The 18,557-nt window shown below is 40.4% G+C and overlaps 1 protein-coding gene across 1 annotated transcript in view; it reads left to right on the top strand.

Annotated features, from left to right (window-relative positions):
* Positions 1 to 18,557, top strand: part of NYAP2 (neuronal tyrosine-phosphorylated phosphoinositide-3-kinase adaptor 2) — a 135,861-nt gene that overhangs the window by 109,106 nt on the left and 8,198 nt on the right. The gene's annotated exons all lie outside the window — the stretch shown is intronic.

Raw genomic sequence — 18,557 nt, 5'->3', positions numbered from 1 at the left:
TATCACTGTCCTAAAAACTGCTCTTACAGCAAGTGATTTGGTTTAGTTGAGGCAGCTAGACTCTCTTCAGCTATAGACCATGTAATGCTTACAGGACTATTAAATAGTCCACTGTAGTTATACTTATTGTACATTTTTAGGAATAAAAAAAAAAAAACAACCCAAATCAAAGGAGCAACATCTCCTTTTACCTTAAACAGAGATAATTTTTTTTATCATCATCAGAAACAAAACTGCCACATAGGAAAAAATGAAAGTGTTTGGGTTGGCAAATTTCTCCAATAGAGAGAAAATGGAAAAGAAATAAAGACATGGGAAACCTATACTTACCTTTATTTTATATGCTAATACTGATATTGTAACATTTTGTTGCACAGACCTGTATTATTAGTTTGACAGAACTAGCTGAGAGTAGCAATTGAAAGAAGAGGTTTTGCTTAAACATCATGTGAATGGCTTCTGTCAAAGCACTGTGGCACTGCATCACTGGTGTGTACGTGTGGGGTGTGTGTGCACAAGGAGACAGGAGCACAGATGGATTTAGGTGCACATGCATATGTGTATGCACACACAGGCACCCTTATTTTGATGGAGAATTTTTGTCTGGCTTTCAGGGAGTTAGTCCCCAAAATACTATTGAATGCCACTGAAGTTTGAGTGGAAATCTCCCTGAGGACTGCTTTGCAATAATCACATATTTGTGTTTCTATCTTGGTGAGTCGCTCCAATAATGTCTTGACCAAAGCAAAGACCACAAGACTAAGTTGATTTACTCACTCCAGACAGCCAGCAACTTGTTAGGAAGGTCATATTTGGGTAGCCAAGTCTGTACAGGTTACAGGTCTGTAACCTGTATGAACTGATATGATTGTATTACTTCTGAGTGCTGCCAGACATGAAGACTGAGAGAACCCTGCACATTTCTAAAGCATATTTTACATAAGCAAATCAAATCTATAATGGAGATTCAAAATGATGGCCCATTTAAATAACACATGAAGTGTTCCTTCATCTAAGGAAGAAATTAGGGTAATTGTACTTCCAAAGGTTTTCAGTGTCCCAGTGTTCATGTAGTATATATTTTTGATTAAATGGGTTTTACAGCACTCCTGATGCTTTGCTGTTTATTCAGTGGCAAAGGCACCTTGGGTGTTTTGAAGGGGTTTTAGCCTGTCAGTTTATACTAAGAACTAAACAATAAGCCTTGAAAGCAGAAGCTGATGTGATAGAAGAGATAATGAGCCTCTTAGAAGCTGTAGCCAGGGTTCACTGAAACTGTGGAGGGAAAAATCCACCTCAATTCATACAGAAGAAAGGAACAAAGATGATAAGAGGAATTTTCAAGTGACTGTGGAAGGGTGATCTTGTTAATTGAATAATGTGTGGTACGGTCATGACTTCATGAAAAACAAGAAAATCTAGTACAAGCTTTCTCTCCCTAAGTCTTCCCTTCCAGCTGACAATCTCTTACTGTCCATCTATTATGTTGCCATTTGCTATGATAGCATAACTTTTAAAGGTGTGGATTTGACCCTGATTTCAGAGGAATGACAAAAATCTTATCTCCGTGGCAGATACAAACATTGATTGTTCTTTCAACACCTGTTCTATCTTAATGTGCAAATAATGGATGATGGGTGAAATGTGTTTCCAACAGCTGGGCTGTTAGCCCATTCTCAGTCTGCTGGGTTGTGGCATACAGGGTATCTATTTTTGTGTGCTGTGGCTATTGATTGTATTGATACTGCTTTCCTTAACAATATCATAATGAGCAAATTAGACTTTCCAAAAGATTAAGATGTATTGTGTTATTCCCCTCTTTGTTGATCAGATAGGCACAGCTAACATTCAAAAGGAATATAAGATCTGGGAAAGGACAGATTACTGTTAATTGGTTTTCTCAAATCTTCATGGATCCCAGACTTGTGATTTTCAAAATGCTTAATTTGGGAAAAAAAGGACAAATTTGCAACTGAGTTCTCAAAACCCATAATTTTTAATGCAATTGTTCAAAGAAGTGGTGACTATGCTTAGTAATTCAAAATTGATCTGCTCTAAGGAAACCTAAATTATAATTCCAATCATATATTAGATAATTATGTAACTATTGTAATTTAACTCCCCTATGCCTTATTTTCTTATTTCTTGTTTGGTTATTGATGTAGGAATGGTGAGGATTAATCAGCTAGTATTCACAGAATATATCTATAGTATATTGATGGGAAGCACAGGAGGGACCACCTAAAAATAAGAAGAAATGGCTTATGAGCAGAAATTAATTATATGGCTGGTCTCTGATGGAGAATACTAAAAATTCTGTAGTGTAGGGACAGCCAGCATTTACCAAAATGCTGAGCCAGGTTGAGAGCCTGCCTTCTGTCCTTAGTTCTGGGAAATGATGAGGGCATTTGGAAAGTGTTGGTTGCACAAAGCAACCTTGGATAAAGTAATGAATTATCTCAATTTAAACTGAAAGATAAACATAAGTTTATCCTGGAACTGAAGTTATTGATTGTGAAAGGACAAAGTTTAAGAAATTAAGGAAGTAGCAGAGGAGGTAGGTGGGGGGCTTGGAACTATAATAATGGCAGGAGCGTAGAATATTTTTGAGCAACAAAAGTGCCACATAGCTGTATTTCCTAAATGCATATCTAAATAAAAATATCCTACAGAGATGGGTATAAATAGCAGAGAAGTATTCTAGATAGGATGAATTGTCTTGTAAAGAAAGGAAAGAAGGAAATATTAAGCATGCAGAAGCAGGCCATCCTCAAGTGCCAAAACACAAACCAGCAGGGAAGACGACCAGACTGTCTGAATAGAGTTTTTGCTGGGACTCAGGAAAAGAGAGAATTTCTGAAAGTTGTAAGAAGGGACAAGCAACTCAGGAGGACAAGGGAGTCATGAGATTATGGAGGGAGAAAATTAGAAGGGCCAAATCCTGACTAGCACTTAATCTGTCTACTGTAATAAAAGACAATAAAAAATGTTTCTATGCAAAAGGAAATCTAAGAAGAATCTCCATCCTCTTTTTGGATGGCAGAGAGAACATAACGACAAAAGGTGCGGAAAAGGCTGAGCTACTTAATGCCTTCTTTGCCTCGGTGTTCAAAAGCAGGACCAGCTGTTCTCCAGGTACCACCCCTGAGCTGGAAGATGGACACAGGGAGCAGAATGAAGGCCCCATAATCCACAGGGTAATGGTCAGTGACTGCTTTAACACTCAGACACACACTGTAGGATATAATCTGTTTATATTAGAAAAAATTTCTTCACAGAAAGAGTTGTCAAGCAACAGGCTGCCCTGGGAAGTGGAGGAGTCCATTCTACCATCCTTGGAGATGTTTAAAAGATGTGTAGATGTGGCATCTGGGGACATGTTTTTCAGTGCTGGGTTAAAGGCCTTTTTCAGCCTAAGTGATTCTCATTCTATAAAGGTATGACATTGTTCACAAAATGTTACAGGGAATGGAGAAATGTTGTAGAAAGTAAAGCAAGTTGTATCTTAGAGAAAAGAAGTGTGTGAATAACTTTAGAGATAGTAAAAGTCCGTGTTTGGCCTTTATGTGGAAATGAAAACAAGTAACTGTCTTTTGTAGCCATCTAAGTAGACTGAGAACAGTGGAATTTAACCACTTTGAGGGGTTTATAAAGTACAATAAACAGGGTCCACAGTTGCCCCAGTAAATAACTCCTCACCCATTTTGCTGGAACCTCTGTGCTGGCACCTGAGATTTCTGCAGCAGGCATGGTCAGAGGTTTCACCCTGCAGTGGAAAATGCTCAGTCCTGCCACAGCACAGCCACAGTGAACAAAGCTGTTCATTTGTGTAAAGCAAGCAGGATTTGGAGTCACAGGTATCACTGCTGTGCAATGATGCTTCCCTGCCATCCCATCGTTCTCCACATCTTCACCTCGGGGTAACAAAGGATTGCGTTCCATCGATGAGCTCAGATATCCCTGTGGCATACAGGCTAGGTGTGCACTGAGCATATCTGGCACAAAAGAAGAAAACGTTTCAAGCAGACTGTAGAAGTCCCTCTGCTGGAGAGCAGAACATCTTGCACCCAGAGTTTTAATGTACATAAAATCCTCTCTGTATCACTGCCATGCCTCTCTGAAACATTCTTCAGCACAGAAAAATCCCACTAATTTCCATTTTAAGAAAAAAAGAGATCATATGAACACCTTGGGATTTTTTTTCTGCTAATGACCTTTGCAAAGTGAGATTTGTTTTCATTAATTTGGAGACAGTGATTGGAAAATTCCACGTACTAGGCTGCATAGCAGCACAGCAGCACATGTTTTTAAGATAGATGGTCTGAAGAAAACCACACTTTTGAAAACAAAACTACTGATAGCTAGAGTTTCATATTTTAGCTTCCCTGCAAAGCAGAGCCTATTTTCAGATAGATTTTCACAAAAGTGTGTTCCTTATCTGCAAATGTGCAGCCTCTCTTCATGGTGCCTGTTAGTTTCTTGCTTTTCAGTGGCCAGACAGCACTGTCCTTTCCTGTTGCCACCTCAAGGTATGTTATCTTAATTCTGAGGGTTTGTATGCCTCTTAAGGTTTGGGGCATTTTTGTGGGGGACCAGGCAGTGATATCTAGCTCCAATTTAAGCAAGGAAAGAAGATTTAAACTTTACAGAGATGATCAAAGTAAAATTCAGAAGCCATGCTGAGATTAGAAGGAATAACTCAGAGGAGGGAATGAAAATCCATTGACGGTTATGAATTAAGGAGTCTCAACATGCATGGAAGGAATGAAGAAAAAGCTAGAAAATATATCAGCATCAACACTGAAACTTTTTGTGTCTGATTTTAGAAAAATTGCAGCTCACTTCATCACTTGCCTGGTATCTGCCTGAGTTCTCTGCAAGCTGAGGCAGCATTTTACTTTCCCCACGTGACCACATTGGTAAACACAACAGAAGGCACAAGATGGACAAACAACCATTACCCTCCAGAATTCAGGACAGCTCTCACTTATTTTATAATACAGCAAAGGGAAAGGGACTCCCAAGAGTGGACTTGACCATTGTCTTGCACCAAATGAAGTGAAGCCATCAATGAGAATGTGTCTTTGATAGACAAGAATTTTAGATACAAGTTGGCTCTTGAAATTCATATCTAGGTAGGAAAATAAAAAAGACTTGTAGAATAACCAAGTGCTGGGGGAGGCTCGTGCCTGGCGCTGGCAGGCTGAGGGAGCTGTGGTACAGACATGGAAATCCAAGGCTCACAGAGCCAGGGAGCAGAGACCAGGAGTGTTCCAGCACAGTTTTCCAACATAGCAATGTGGGTAGAGAAGTAAGAAGCAAATTTTCTACTTTGAATACGCAGGGTTTTTCCTTGTGTTCATGGGATTAGGAAAAGCTAAAAAATCCCAAACACCTATTCTAATGGTTCCACCTTAAAACAAAATCATGATGGAAGGGAAGTACCACAAAGAAGCTGAGACATATTTGAGTAGAGCAATATGCATGAGTAGAGCAATACCTTGCTGTTTAAGTGCAGTAAAAGCCCATCATAAAAATGCAAAAAACTTTAAGCTAATTATTTGGAATTGAATTTTGACAAGTGCTGAGTACTCTTCAGCAGCACAGCTACATATTTGTCTCATGCCTAAGTTCCCTCTGTACTGAGTCAGTTAAAAATCACAAGCCCAGCTTGTAATATCTCTAGCTTTAGTTGTGAATACAAAACATGTTATAGTCTTTGTATGCCTTGTAAACATTGTGGTTACCCTGTAATTAGTGAATGCTGGGAATGCAAATTGTTACCATTATGGCTATAATTATTTTTGAAGGCACCTAGACACAGTACTTCCCCAATGAATTGACATTATAATGCTTTAGTTGGTAAATGTGCATCTGAAAGTGAATACTCTGTGACCATAAACTATTCTATTATTCTATTCTATTATGTTCTTCTATTATTCTCAGCTTAAAGTTGCCATTTTTTCCCAGCAGTAGTGTACAAGAGTTCAAGGAGTCAGCAAAAACCCTGCAGTTGTGGGGCACAGTAGCAGAGCTGGGTTCCTGATTCTGCAGTTGGTGAATTTTGCTGTTGAGAAATGAGAACCTATAAATCAAGATCCACTGTAACATATCTGATCACAGCAGTCTTTCTTTTACCTTCCACTATATGAAAGAAATAGAGTCATTGCAGGTAGATGGAGAACTCTGTGGACTGAAGTAGTCCTTCATCCACTTTGATTACCAGGGAAATGTTAGGAAAAAAATAAATTGTGCTAACAAGGGAATTTGTGTGTGTTACACAGCACAGACCCATGTGAGCTCTCAGTACTGTCAATCTGTGCTACATGCACTCCTTGATGAATCTCAACCTAGAGCTAGCATCAGACTCCGGTGATTCTGCTGTTTTGGCTCTTATCATGAGCCAGGATTTGCAAAGAAAAAATCAACTTCTGTCATCCTTGCCCTCTGGACCCAAGGGAAAAATTATCCCCATGAGCTGCTGGTTAAAGATCTCAGGGGACACACACTCACAGATTTCTATTCAGAGGGAATATCTAACTACTGTGCTAATTGCCACTCTTAGAATTTTCTCTGTCCCTCTTTTCTCCTCTAATTTTCAAAAGTTCTGAAAGTCTGTTGTGTATTTTGGACATAGAATAGCAAAACATACTAAAAAATTCATGGGATAGTGGCAACCCTTTTCCTCGCCCTCTATGTACATGCCAAGTGTTCCTCTTGAGCCAGTGAGTGCCTCTGAGATGTCTGTCTCTCTGCTCCTGGAGCCAAGGTTACAGTTGCTCCTTTTTGATACTTGATCTTTTTCTTCATCCAAAATATGTGTCCACAGTGTGGGAACAGTCCCATGCTGCTTGCTCTGTAATCAGAACCCCATGGGGCTTTGGTCTGAACTTTCTATACACTATTTATTACATTGGATGGTAGCTTCTATTTTTGCCTGAGAAGATATTCACTTAAAGGAACTTAATTACTCCTTATGTTTAGCCATCACATTTATTAAGGCTTGGGATTGTCACTGGATACAGAACCTGTTTAATGTTGGCCACTAGGATCCACCACAATATTGACTGTGGTGGTGTCCAAGAGTCACAGTTATTGGCTGGTAGACAGTATGCATGGAACAAAGGCTGTCCTGCCCCAAGGATTCATAAATTCAGTGTAATAGGTGAGAAAGTAAGAGGTTGCAGATGGAAGTAGATTAGTAAGGGTATGACTCTCAATTAAGAAATTGCTTAAGGTTTGGTTTTTGTGAAATTAGGAAGTGCAAAAAAAATATTTGGGGTGCAATCTGCTGTATCTGTGACAATGACTTTACATTGTTTATGTGTCAATGATACAATTAAATGCATTTGAATGTGTAAAAGTGAAAAACCAGGTATATTTTACTCAGAACACTTTAAAAATTATGTCTCTCTCTCAAATGGGCCTGTCATGGAGAAATCTTTAGTGTCTGTGTACGCAAAGAAAAAGGAACGTAGGTGTAGACCAAATCTTGTGGATGCTGGTTTTGCAAATGGCAGGGAGAAAGGAAATCCTCTGGGTGCTACCTGGGAGGATGGACAGGCATGGAAGAACCCACAACGGGGTACAGAGAGAAGCCTGTGGCACAGACACTCCACTGATAGAACAGGGGCCAATTTTACCTTGAGATGATGTCTGCATTTGACCAGTGTGTGTGTCCTGGGAGTATTTAGAAGCCTGAATCCAGAGCTATAGGATTTTACTTTCTTGTTCAGACAGAATGTTGATGAGAGCCAGGGATCTGTCACCCTGACTGCTGCCACCTTGAAGGAAGTGCCAGGGCATGAGGCATGAACTGTGTCCGGCAGTGTCACACAATGTCACACAGCCCTCTGGGGACTTTGCACTGTAAGAATCTGTCGGATTCTGGATTTATGCGATTTGTGCCTTTCTAAAGTGCAGCAGAACCCTGTGCCCACAAGAGGGAGTGCTTGGATTACTTTCCACAGTTCCGGGTTTTTCCTGCTAAAACAAATCTGTTGCACCCATGAAAGCAAAATTCTGCTGTCGACAGTGCAGCAAAATATGCTGTCAACATTTTGGATGAGAGCAACAACAAGAATGTTAATGCTTTGGGAAGGCTCCACATTGCATTGTGTTGAGTTTCAGCTTGAATCTGGCCTTACCTAATCAGTGCATGGGTCCAGAGCAGTGCAAATGGTTTCTAAATATGCAAATTGCAAATAGAGAAGGCTTATTTAAAAAGTAAAATAAAATTTCTGAAAAAGGAAAATAAAATGCAAACTTTGAAGTAGATGGAATTGCCACATCCATTATCCCTCACCTCCAAGGCACACCTGACTGATTGGCATGAGAAGCAAATGTCTCCAAGCTGTCCTTTGCTGGCAGACCAGCCTGCTACTGCTGTCCCAACATCTTTTCTTCCTCACTCAGCTGGGTTGTTCATGCAGCAGGAGCAGGCCAGTGCATGGCTTTGCCAGGACTCTGGTTTAAGTGTGGCCCCACATTGCTGGAGCAGCCTCTGTCCCACGGCCGAGGGGACAGCAGGTACAGGTGGCTCTGAGCACGCCCTGCTGTCACCGTAGGTGCTAAAACCCAACATGGCTTTGGTGACTCTCCCTCTCCATAAGGGTCATAGCATGGGATTTAGGCATAAAATAAGTGTGTCAGGGGAGGAAGTAATGGGTGAAAGCGGTCAGCTGTAGAAAAAGTAACCCCACAGCAAGAGGGTGTCAGGTGTGGGAACAGAGTCACTGGTGTGAGCAGCACACCTCTAGTCTGTCATCCTGCCTTGCTGTCAAGTGCCTGCATGGCTGCCACTATTCCAGGTGGGATGGAAGAGAGAAGAAAGAGAATTTCATTCCTTTACCCTTATATCTTATTCCTGCACGAACTTGGTAAGCTTGTCAGCAAAAAACAGAAAGAGGTGAGCTAAGTGACAGAAATTGTTGAAACCTTTCAAATGCAATGATATTCTGACAAAGGATGAAATAACACGGCATTTATGAGGTTTTCACGTTCATGCTCAACACTTTTTTACTCTCCTTACCTAGTTGCTTCTCAGATTGGGAGTTACAGTTTCTTGAACAGGCACAGGACAGACATGAGAAGATCTCACCTGTGTGGTCAGAGGTTTCAGGGGGTTGCTATGTTGTGCCTGGCTTTGGTAGAGTTGAGATGGTTTCAACACTTTGAAAAACAGTCAGCTCAACAGAGAGATTTATGGGGACAGATGTTGCAGCCAATGCAGCACAATGCAGGTGGTTGTTCCCTGGAATTTGAGGGACCATCTAGAGCCCCTGGAAGTTGATGCCAAGTGTGTCTCTGCAGTCTGAGCGTTTGAATGTGGGGGCAAGAGCCAAGCATGGCCTCTGCACCCTTTCTTTTGAGAGTCAGATTTGGGCATGGATGTATAGAGGGGGATCCACAGGAACTAGTAACTAATATTTCCAGTAAGACACTCATGCCGGTCAGTGACGGAGAGAGATACAGCCTTGAAAGTCTCATGCCATCCTTGATCAGCTGTGCCTGAGCTATGATTCTTGCAGCTTGCTGAATCAGTGAGACCACTGTGTTTACTGCCTAACACAGAAACTGAAAATTATCTGGAAGTTCTTAATCTCATTTTTAGCTGCTCTTACAGCACTGTACATGGTTCTACTAAAAATAGGTAATAGCCAATGCTAAACAAATATATAATGTTGTTTGTGTGAAATAATTTCAGTCCAAACATCAGTAAGTTGCCTATAAAATAATTTAATTTGGTAGCATTGGTAGCATTCCTTCCTCTTCAGGGAATCTCTCTTTAAGGCATATGTAATAAATTTACTTGTTCTCTTCTAAAACTTGTAAATTCACTTCAAAACTTGTTCTGAGACTTTTGTATGCAAACAATTAGTTTTGCCACAGTTCCAGAACAATAGCACTTGCTAAATTAATTTCAAATGGTCTTGCAACCACTCTTGAAGACATTGTGCCTTGGTTAAAATTTTATTTATAAAAACCCAGAAGCATGCAATTTCCTTTTTCCCCACCCCCTTTTCTGTGTGTATTTATGTTTAACTCAGGGCAAGAATTTTGTAATATTCTTAAAAGAAAAGATAGAAATAAAAAATGGCATGAATTCATGAAAGCATGGGTTTATATATAGGCATTCTCTGTAAATGAACCAAACATCCTGTATCCTAGGTAGAACAACCTTGTTTGTCCCCTCATACACATTTCAGTTTCCTCCACACACTCCCACTTGTCCTCCTTTCTGAGCTGAGTGTATTGTACCATGTTTCTGTTGGAACTGTGTGTGCCTGATGCATAGAACACCCCACAGCAGCCAGGCTGTCCCCACGTCTGCATTGAGTCACAACCATCCAGGCTTTGTTCCCATAGCTGTCACCACCCCACCAGCCTCTCTCGGTGTTTGTGTAGCCTTATACAGTATATTGCACTGACTGTACCTGTATAGTATCTTGTCTGTATACTGTATGCACATAAATATGAATATTCACTCATGTATGTATGTATAGGACCTTTCTCTATCTCTGTATATGTACGTGTGTTTGTTCATAGTCTTTCACTAGAAATGTGTGGCTATTCATATACATTATGTGTATGTCAATTAAAAAAAAAAGTATGAATGCCAGCACCCACTTTTGATAACCTACTTTTATTCTCATTTTGTCTTGTTAAAACAATGAAAATAAAAACATCATGTATTTTAAATGAGAACTTTAAAAGATTATTCTTTTTACTAATTTTTAAGGTATTCAGTTTTTCAGATCCAAAATGGGGAATATATTGGTGTTTCTCCTGACAGTTTTCTGTAGGTGAATAATATTTGGAAACAGCTCAGTCTGTGTAGTTTTTGCTGTCTGTATCTTATGCAGATCAAGTGCTCCAAGGTTTAGAAATGCCCTAAATCAGCTGGACTCTTGTGCTGCAGATCCCAGCTCTGTTCACCTGAGGGAATTGCTGTCAGTGTAGGGATGACTCACATGCATAACACCTTACATGAATAGATACTGGATATAGAAGGGCCTTAGGCTGAAAAGTTTCTCCAGTTCAGGTGAGCATTAGGAATGGATAAAAATACCCAACCTTATAAGTGGATTTTATGGGAGCATTGCAGACTATTTGTCAGACCTCTTACCCTTTGCAGTTCACAGTAACACATAATTGCCAATTGATTAGGCATTTATTAAAGCAGCAAACTATCATTTATTAGCCCTTTGTCAAATAAATCACCACATAACTGTATGTAGGCTCAGTTATCTCACCTTGAGGCAGCAAAGCACTGGCTTATCTTAAACAGCAAAATATTTCTGTTAGTCAGGAGGATGACTGATATACTTTTTCCAGTTGAGCATGTGTTTAGGTTATCCATTGAATTGAAGCTTAAATAAGCAGATAATCATCTGTGTTTCTCTATGAGACCTATGAGTGATAAATTTTCTCCCTTTACAGTTAGTTTTATCATTGTACTAACTTGTCCAGCTGGACCAGTCCCTGTGTGCAATAAGTTGCTGCAGCAGCCTGGCAGCAGCTACTCAGAATAATCTCAGAAAATGGATCTTTATGCAGGAAATACTGAGAACCTTGTAGGTGATGGATACACTGTAAGGAAAACCCTTCACCCCAACAAAAATTGTATAATAGGAAATCCTTTTCATTTTTAATTCAAAGTTAGAGGGTTAAATTCTGACATCACACACATCAACAGAAATTCCTGTTTTACTCCTAAGCTGTAACTAGAATGTCCAAGGAATGCTTTTCCTCAACAAAACAAAGGCTGGAGAAAGGACATATTCCACTAATTGAGACAGGAGTTTATGGGCTAGTGGCCTGATCTTAAGCCTTTACAAGTCAGTGGCAGTTAGTGGACTCTTGGATTTGCTTGGCCTTCTCTTTTTTTACAGTCTGGAAAAGCACATTTGCTATCTGGTGTTTCTGATCACAGTTGTATAATTCACAACAGGAAAAAATAAAAATGAGAAAAGACAACAGCAATATGCACTTTTAAAATAAGCATTGGTCAGATCATGGTCCTTGGCACCAAACTTTAAAACACAATCAGAGAAAAGCAGCACTTTTTTTACTGTTTGAGTTTGCTTATGCTACAGGTGATATGTACCTATAGGTTAACAGGAAGCTCAATGTTTCTTTGTTCTGCACTGTCATTAGCCATTCCTTTTAAGCTGGATATTTAAATTTCCTTCCTGCTCTGGAGACCTGAATTTGAGCACAGCCATGCTGCTGGCACAGGCTAGGCTGAGTTTGCCAGGTCACTCCATGGTTGAGGAGCTGCTGCTCTGGTTTATTGTGTTAGTGCTGATTCACACACTCTGTCAGCCAGCACCATCCCTTCAGAGATTCATTCCTTTTAAACAGAAAACAGAAGCAAGGCTCAGGGAATCTCTGAACCCAATGAATCCCATTTTCTAAAGCACACAGATACCAGGCTGAGTCTCTTGCTGTATCTCAGCCATTCTGTGTGCCAGGAAATCCTGTCTATATTAGATTTGGCTACTGTATAGTTCAGCCATTCCTGATATAAATCAAACTGCATGATGTTGCTGCAAGGTAACATCAGATGTGGTATCTCATACTGAGGCAGGCTCTTACATCTTTGTGTTCTTCAGCAACTCTCAGTGTGGTTTGTAACTTCAGCAGCTGTTGTTTAACTGCACTTCAAATTGGAGTTAGAAATAAATTATTAATGAAGATACCAGTCTTTTAATAATGTTTTTACACATTTTTAAAAGGAACTTGTGACTACCTACAAGAGTATGATCATCTCTGAACATTTGGTGTTGGTTTTTAGTCATGTTTTCCTGAACATTTTTCCCTCCATACAATCAGTACAATATTTGAGAAATGGCATTTACTCTAAGAAAATGATCCTTGACTCCGTTTCACTATCAAAAATGGAGAAATGTAAGAGCATACTTCAAAATTTCTTGTAAGTAAAGGAAATTTAAAGTAAAGCAGCTTTCAGTACTGAGGCATTTCCCTACATACATTATTTTGCTAATTTTATATTTCTTTAATTTTAAAATTCTTTTTTGGCCATTTTCCTGAAAGTGCTAGAGAAATATAAGGACTTAGGATCTTTGCTGGTAAATTGGTGTGGTGAAGTTCTTCATCTGTTGCAGCAACAAAGGTTAGCTAAATCTTGGGTTCAAGTACTGACTTCAGTAAAAATAGTGCTGAAGGTCATGTGCTTTTTTATAGTTTGGAAACAATGAGGTCCAATAAAATGGGGAACTAATGAAATTTTTGACATTTGTCACATTTTTACATGTCACATTTTTTATAACTTTAGGACAGGTTTCAACGTCCTCTTTCTTGCAGTTCCTAGGTCTTCCAAAGCTATGGTCTTGTTTCCATTCACTTTCATTCTTCCTTTCTCATTTTTTGGGCCCTTCTTGGTCCAAGCAGTGTGCAGAGCATGCACCCTGCTGCCTTTAGCTCCTTGTGCATGAGAGCTTTTGCAGTCCACAGGGACTCTGTGGATGCAGAGGAGGACAGGACCTTGCCTGCAGCAGCTCTCAGTGCTCCACACCACCTCTCAGTGCTGTGGGGGTCTGTTCATCTCTGCATGGGATTTAGAATCTGTCAGCTTTTCAAAGCTGCCATGACTGAGAGTAAGAAACTCTACCTGCAGCTGGGTTGTGCTGTGGGCATGGCCACCCAGCCATGGGCAGGGCCAGCTGCAGAGGCCACTGGGGTCACAGCTCAAACCAGCCTGCTGTGTGAAGTCTGGTTCGGGAGCTGTTGTGGCACACATGCCCCAGAGCAGCACCTTCCAGCAAGGGGAAATGCTGGAGAGAATGGGTTAGTAACCCCCAATGAATCTGGGACATGAGAGTGTCACCCTGCAGCTGCTGCACTGCAAAATGCAGTACACAGGAGATCTCTGTATCACCGAACTCTAGCAAAGTGTCCTTTGTCCCTCCTGTGACTGACCTAATACCATATTGTATTTTCCTTTCTATTTTACAGTGATTAACAGGAAGTGTAATGGTGGGTTGCTTGAGTTCTGCATTTATTCCTTAGCAAAGGCATAGATGAAGTTTTGATTTTTAATGAGTGATCTCAATAGGAATGCACTTTGTGATGATCCACTGAGATGCATGAAATTACTTTTCACAGTATCCCCAATATCATTAATTTACAGGCTCTTCTTTTGAAAGCATTTACAGAGTGTGATCAAGCAGTACATTTTGGGCAGTTGTTTGGTGTTAAAAAAATAACTTAGATGAAAAGATTATTTTTCCAAATGAGATAATAATGCAGGGTCAGAAAGATCTGTAGCTAGACTGACTGCCAGTATGAAAATGGAAAGCAGAACAGTGAATTTGTCACCCAAAATTTGCTTTATTATTAGCCTCAGCAATAATCTAAGGGCTACTGGAAAACTTGAGGGATAGGAGTATGTGCAGGGCTGGTTCTGAGTAAAGTAACTGTGACATTTAGTAATTGAAAGCAATGAATCATGAAACTGGAGGTCTGGAACCAGAGGTGCTGAAGATTTACTAATAGTTTGTTAATTTAATTTTAGGATCAGTATTAATTGCTCATAATCTTGAATCTTTGGGAGTTCCTGGAATTCCAAATAATCTTGTCAGTCATTTTGAAGTGGTGGATTAGTCAGGCTATAGAGCACAACACAATGTAGTCAAGTCTTTTTAGTGATTTGTAAGTTTGAAAAAGGTGCCCAGAGTTTTTTTACAGTACTGCATCATGTAATTACATTGAGTGATAGTGCAGTTCTTCCAGGGACTCTAGTTTTACAGTTTTTGCAGGGACTTGTTTTCATTTTTTTCCTGTAGTAGTATCATTTGAAATAAATCATATTTCCAGGAGTTTAGATATTCAGAATAATGTAAATCAAAACCTTAAACACAGCAATACAAATGTTATAAGAGCCCTAAAATGTGTTGCTTATGCTGTTTCATAGGTTGAAATAGCAGGTGCCAGTGAATGCTTTTAATGTTAAATATATACAGGGTAAGATTACAAAGTGTTCACTCCTACACATTTTGTTGAAATAAAAATTAGTGTGATGGGGAAATTCTTTCCCATGTTCTTAGAGGGAAAATAGAGATTGGTCCTGTGTCCCTTGAAAAGAAGAATTTGTGGAAGGTTAGAAAGAGCAGATTGTGTAATGCTTAACACCTTGTGTGCACACTTGTGATGCGACTGCATAAATGCACAGGATCCTTCTAATGTGGCTGCTGGCATCAGAGGAAAGGTTCTAGAAAGCACTTGAGGCACTCCTAGGGAGGAGTTTGCAGTTCTGGTGCCCACTGTCCCCAGGGAGCCTTCCCAGGCACTCCAAGCTGCATGAGAGTGTCTGCTTTCACGGCCCACCTTGCACATCCTGTGTGCTCCTGAACAGACTGGTACTTTTAATCACCTTTGTACTAATAATCAACTGTTGTTTTGAATTTGACAGTAACAGGAGAATGAGTTAGCAGGACAGAGCTGTATGAACAAGTAACTATCCTAGGCCAAATTATGCTGTCTTTCATGGCAATATTCCTCCAGAATGCCTCTCTCAAAGAGAGAGGAGTGACTGCAAATTTAGCCTGTAGTTCCATGCTGACTTATGGACTTTTGCAGGCATTGGAAGTAACATTCAACAGCAATGCAATGGTTATAGCTCACAGTTAGCAAAGGAAATCTTGTCCTACATAATTTTCCTAGTGCTCTTCTGAAGTATTTAAAAATGGTTTTTATTGAGGTTATTTTTACTGTCTGTTTAAGCAAACTATAGTCAAATTCTTGGACCCATGAGGTCAGACAGTAAATTCCTGTTGGCTTCAAATGGGTGAGGATCTCTCTGCTCAGATTTTCTGAAACCTGATTCTGGCTGAACTCCTTCCTGCTTTGGACAACTCCCCTTTTGTGAACATGTGCTAAGAGGACCTGCACGTCAAGCCGAGTATCAGATAGCGAAGTCACTGTTGCTGCCTAACATAGCCCTCCAGCGCTTGCCCCGGGGCACAGGACTGCCTTCTAGGAGTGGGATTTCACACCTTCCCAGAGGAATTGCCTTCCCGGCCAGAGGGCTGGGAGCCATCTGCACCAGAGCAAGTGCCGTCAAGAGTTCAGTGGGAAACAGAGTTTGGAAACTCCTGTCTGAGAACAGGCATGAGGGAGGGAGTACCTTTTCCTCCCAGAGGATGGTAAGTGGCTTTCAGAAAGCCTTTCTTCTTCACTTTCTGCAGCCTGCCAGAACAAACCAGCATGCTTGGCTCTGCTGAATGATGTGTAGCACTGCACACAGATTGCACTGTTAGAGACCACTTTGCTTATAGATCCAGGAGACTCCTCCTGCTTCCTTTTTTTTATTTAATTGTATTTTGTGTTAGCTTAAGATCACTTTGCTATAGCCTCACTTCAGCTATTGGGCTTTTATTTTATCTATTTTATGCAGTTCTAACAAAGAAAAGGATATTTTTATACAACAGCCATGATGTGTAATGCAGTTTTCCCCCATTCTTCAAGAGTCAGCCCCTCTTCTCATCCCTCCTTGTGAGGGAGATGCTCACAAGGGCCAGAGGCAAACAGCATCTTCCTGAGGCCCATAACCTATTGAATTTCAGCACAATTACTGGGAACCTACACTGGGAAAAACTGGGAAAAAATTATGAAAACCCAACAGAATCATGGGGCTCTCTTATTGCCCAGAGCCTCTGATTTCACATCAAATAAGCCAACGGCATTAAAACAAGGCAAGCAAAGAATTTACCAGGCAGGATGTCATGAGGAGAAACAGCTGAAGGGTATATGCTGTTGTCTAAAGCCCTCATGTAAACTATAGTGGAAGAAATTTTTTTAGGTCATTAAAAGTTCATACACTATAAAATAACACCCTGCTCACAGATGTGTCCAGAGCATGATCATGTGGTCACGTCTAATATTTGAAAGGATTCCTTTAAAATTAATGAAAATTGTCAACAATTTCAAACTTAGTGACTACTAACAGACCTGTGTACAATATTTCAGGTACTTCTTCTCCCACGTGGCATTTTTAGCAGCACATATTTTCACGGGCGCTCATGAAAAATTATAATCACCTTCAATGGCAGGATTCCTGAATCACCTCTTAGCACTGGGAATTAGCATGGCTTTATCCTCCTACCACACCTCACCCCAGTGGCCTGACTTTGGAGCAACAGAGTTGCTCCTGGCACTTGCTCTCCTCTTGTCTCCTGCCTGTCCAGTGCTCAGTGCTAAGGTTACCTAGGGCTTGGCTCGAGACAAGGGGGATATGTGTGGGACTTGTGTAGCACAAAATGTCTTTTTACTAAGAGAGAGCATTATCCATCCATGTATTTATGTAGCTATTTATGTAACACATGAATAAGAAAATTTTTCACAGCTAAGGGAGTTCCAGGCCTGGTGCTGAGGATCTTTCACTCTATACTTTTAGTTCTGCTCATGGATTTTTCTTTTCACAGCCATCATGTTTTTCATTTGGAAAGGCTATGGTACATGGGATCATTTGGTTTGTATGTAACTTACAGGTATCACAATGTCTTTTTTCAGTGCCCTTTTCATGTGCTCAGGAACTTGCACAGCCCTGCTTGGGGTCTGTCCTTATGCACTTTGCCCAGTCCCCTTTATAGCAATAGTCCAGCTCCTGAAGAGCCCAAGAGTCTGATCTCATAGTGTGGATATTCATCACAAAAAATACAAGATGTTTTCTACAGCTGGTGAACACAGCTAACCTGTGTGTAAAGTTGTGTCCATCAGTAGCTGCTTAATTGTATCATTGGATAATATTTATTCTTTTTCTATTTATAACTATGACTCTTTCTGCCCAACCAAACTATCCTGCTTGGTTACGAAGAAAGAACCATGTTCATTTACATTTTTCTTTCTTGCTGCAAACACCCATGTTTTGAGCCCTTTAGTGGAAGTGCTGGTGCAGTGTGTCATGACACAGTGAGGGCCAGCAGTGTCCAGCAGTAAGGGGTGGGGGTCCCCAGGGCTGGGCAATAGAAAACAGAAATAGTCCTCCGTGACACCAGGGGCTTCCTGGCAGTGTGAGTCACTGTCTGTTCCCCAAAGCCTGTTCTGTTTTCCCTGGGATTATGTGCTTTTCCCGGTGAATTCTGATGTGGCAGAGAGCTATGACATGTACTGACCTTGGCGTCTAATCCTGGTCTCTGAGAGCGATTGAACTGGACACGTTCTGCCCATCAAACCTCTGCTCCAAGACAGCTCTGTGGTCTAGCTCAGGGCAATCTAATTTAAGCAATACTTGTATTTGGAAACCATTGGGACTGCTAATTATCTTTCTGGAATAATATGAAATTTCAAACTGATGAGATACAAGATCAGGCCCACTGTTAATGTAGGCACACACAAAAATGTACCATTTTCACTTTGCAGAGAAGAGAACTTCTTTGTCTAGCTTGTTTCTTTGACCTTCATAAAGCATTAAAACACCCACCAGAAGGGATCTTTTTTTTACTTTGAAGGATTTTAATTTTGCATTGTTTTGAGGATATGTAAAGTTGTTTTATCTTAGTTGAAGATGGGTTTATTACTCCTTGTTCCATGGC

Source organism: Ammospiza nelsoni, chromosome 10, assembly GCF_027579445.1.
Source record: "Ammospiza nelsoni isolate bAmmNel1 chromosome 10, bAmmNel1.pri, whole genome shotgun sequence".
Classification (NCBI taxonomy): Eukaryota; Metazoa; Chordata; class Aves; order Passeriformes; family Passerellidae; genus Ammospiza; species Ammospiza nelsoni.
The sequence above is the reverse complement of the archived record's forward strand: the minus strand, read 5'-3'. Positions and strand labels throughout refer to the sequence as shown.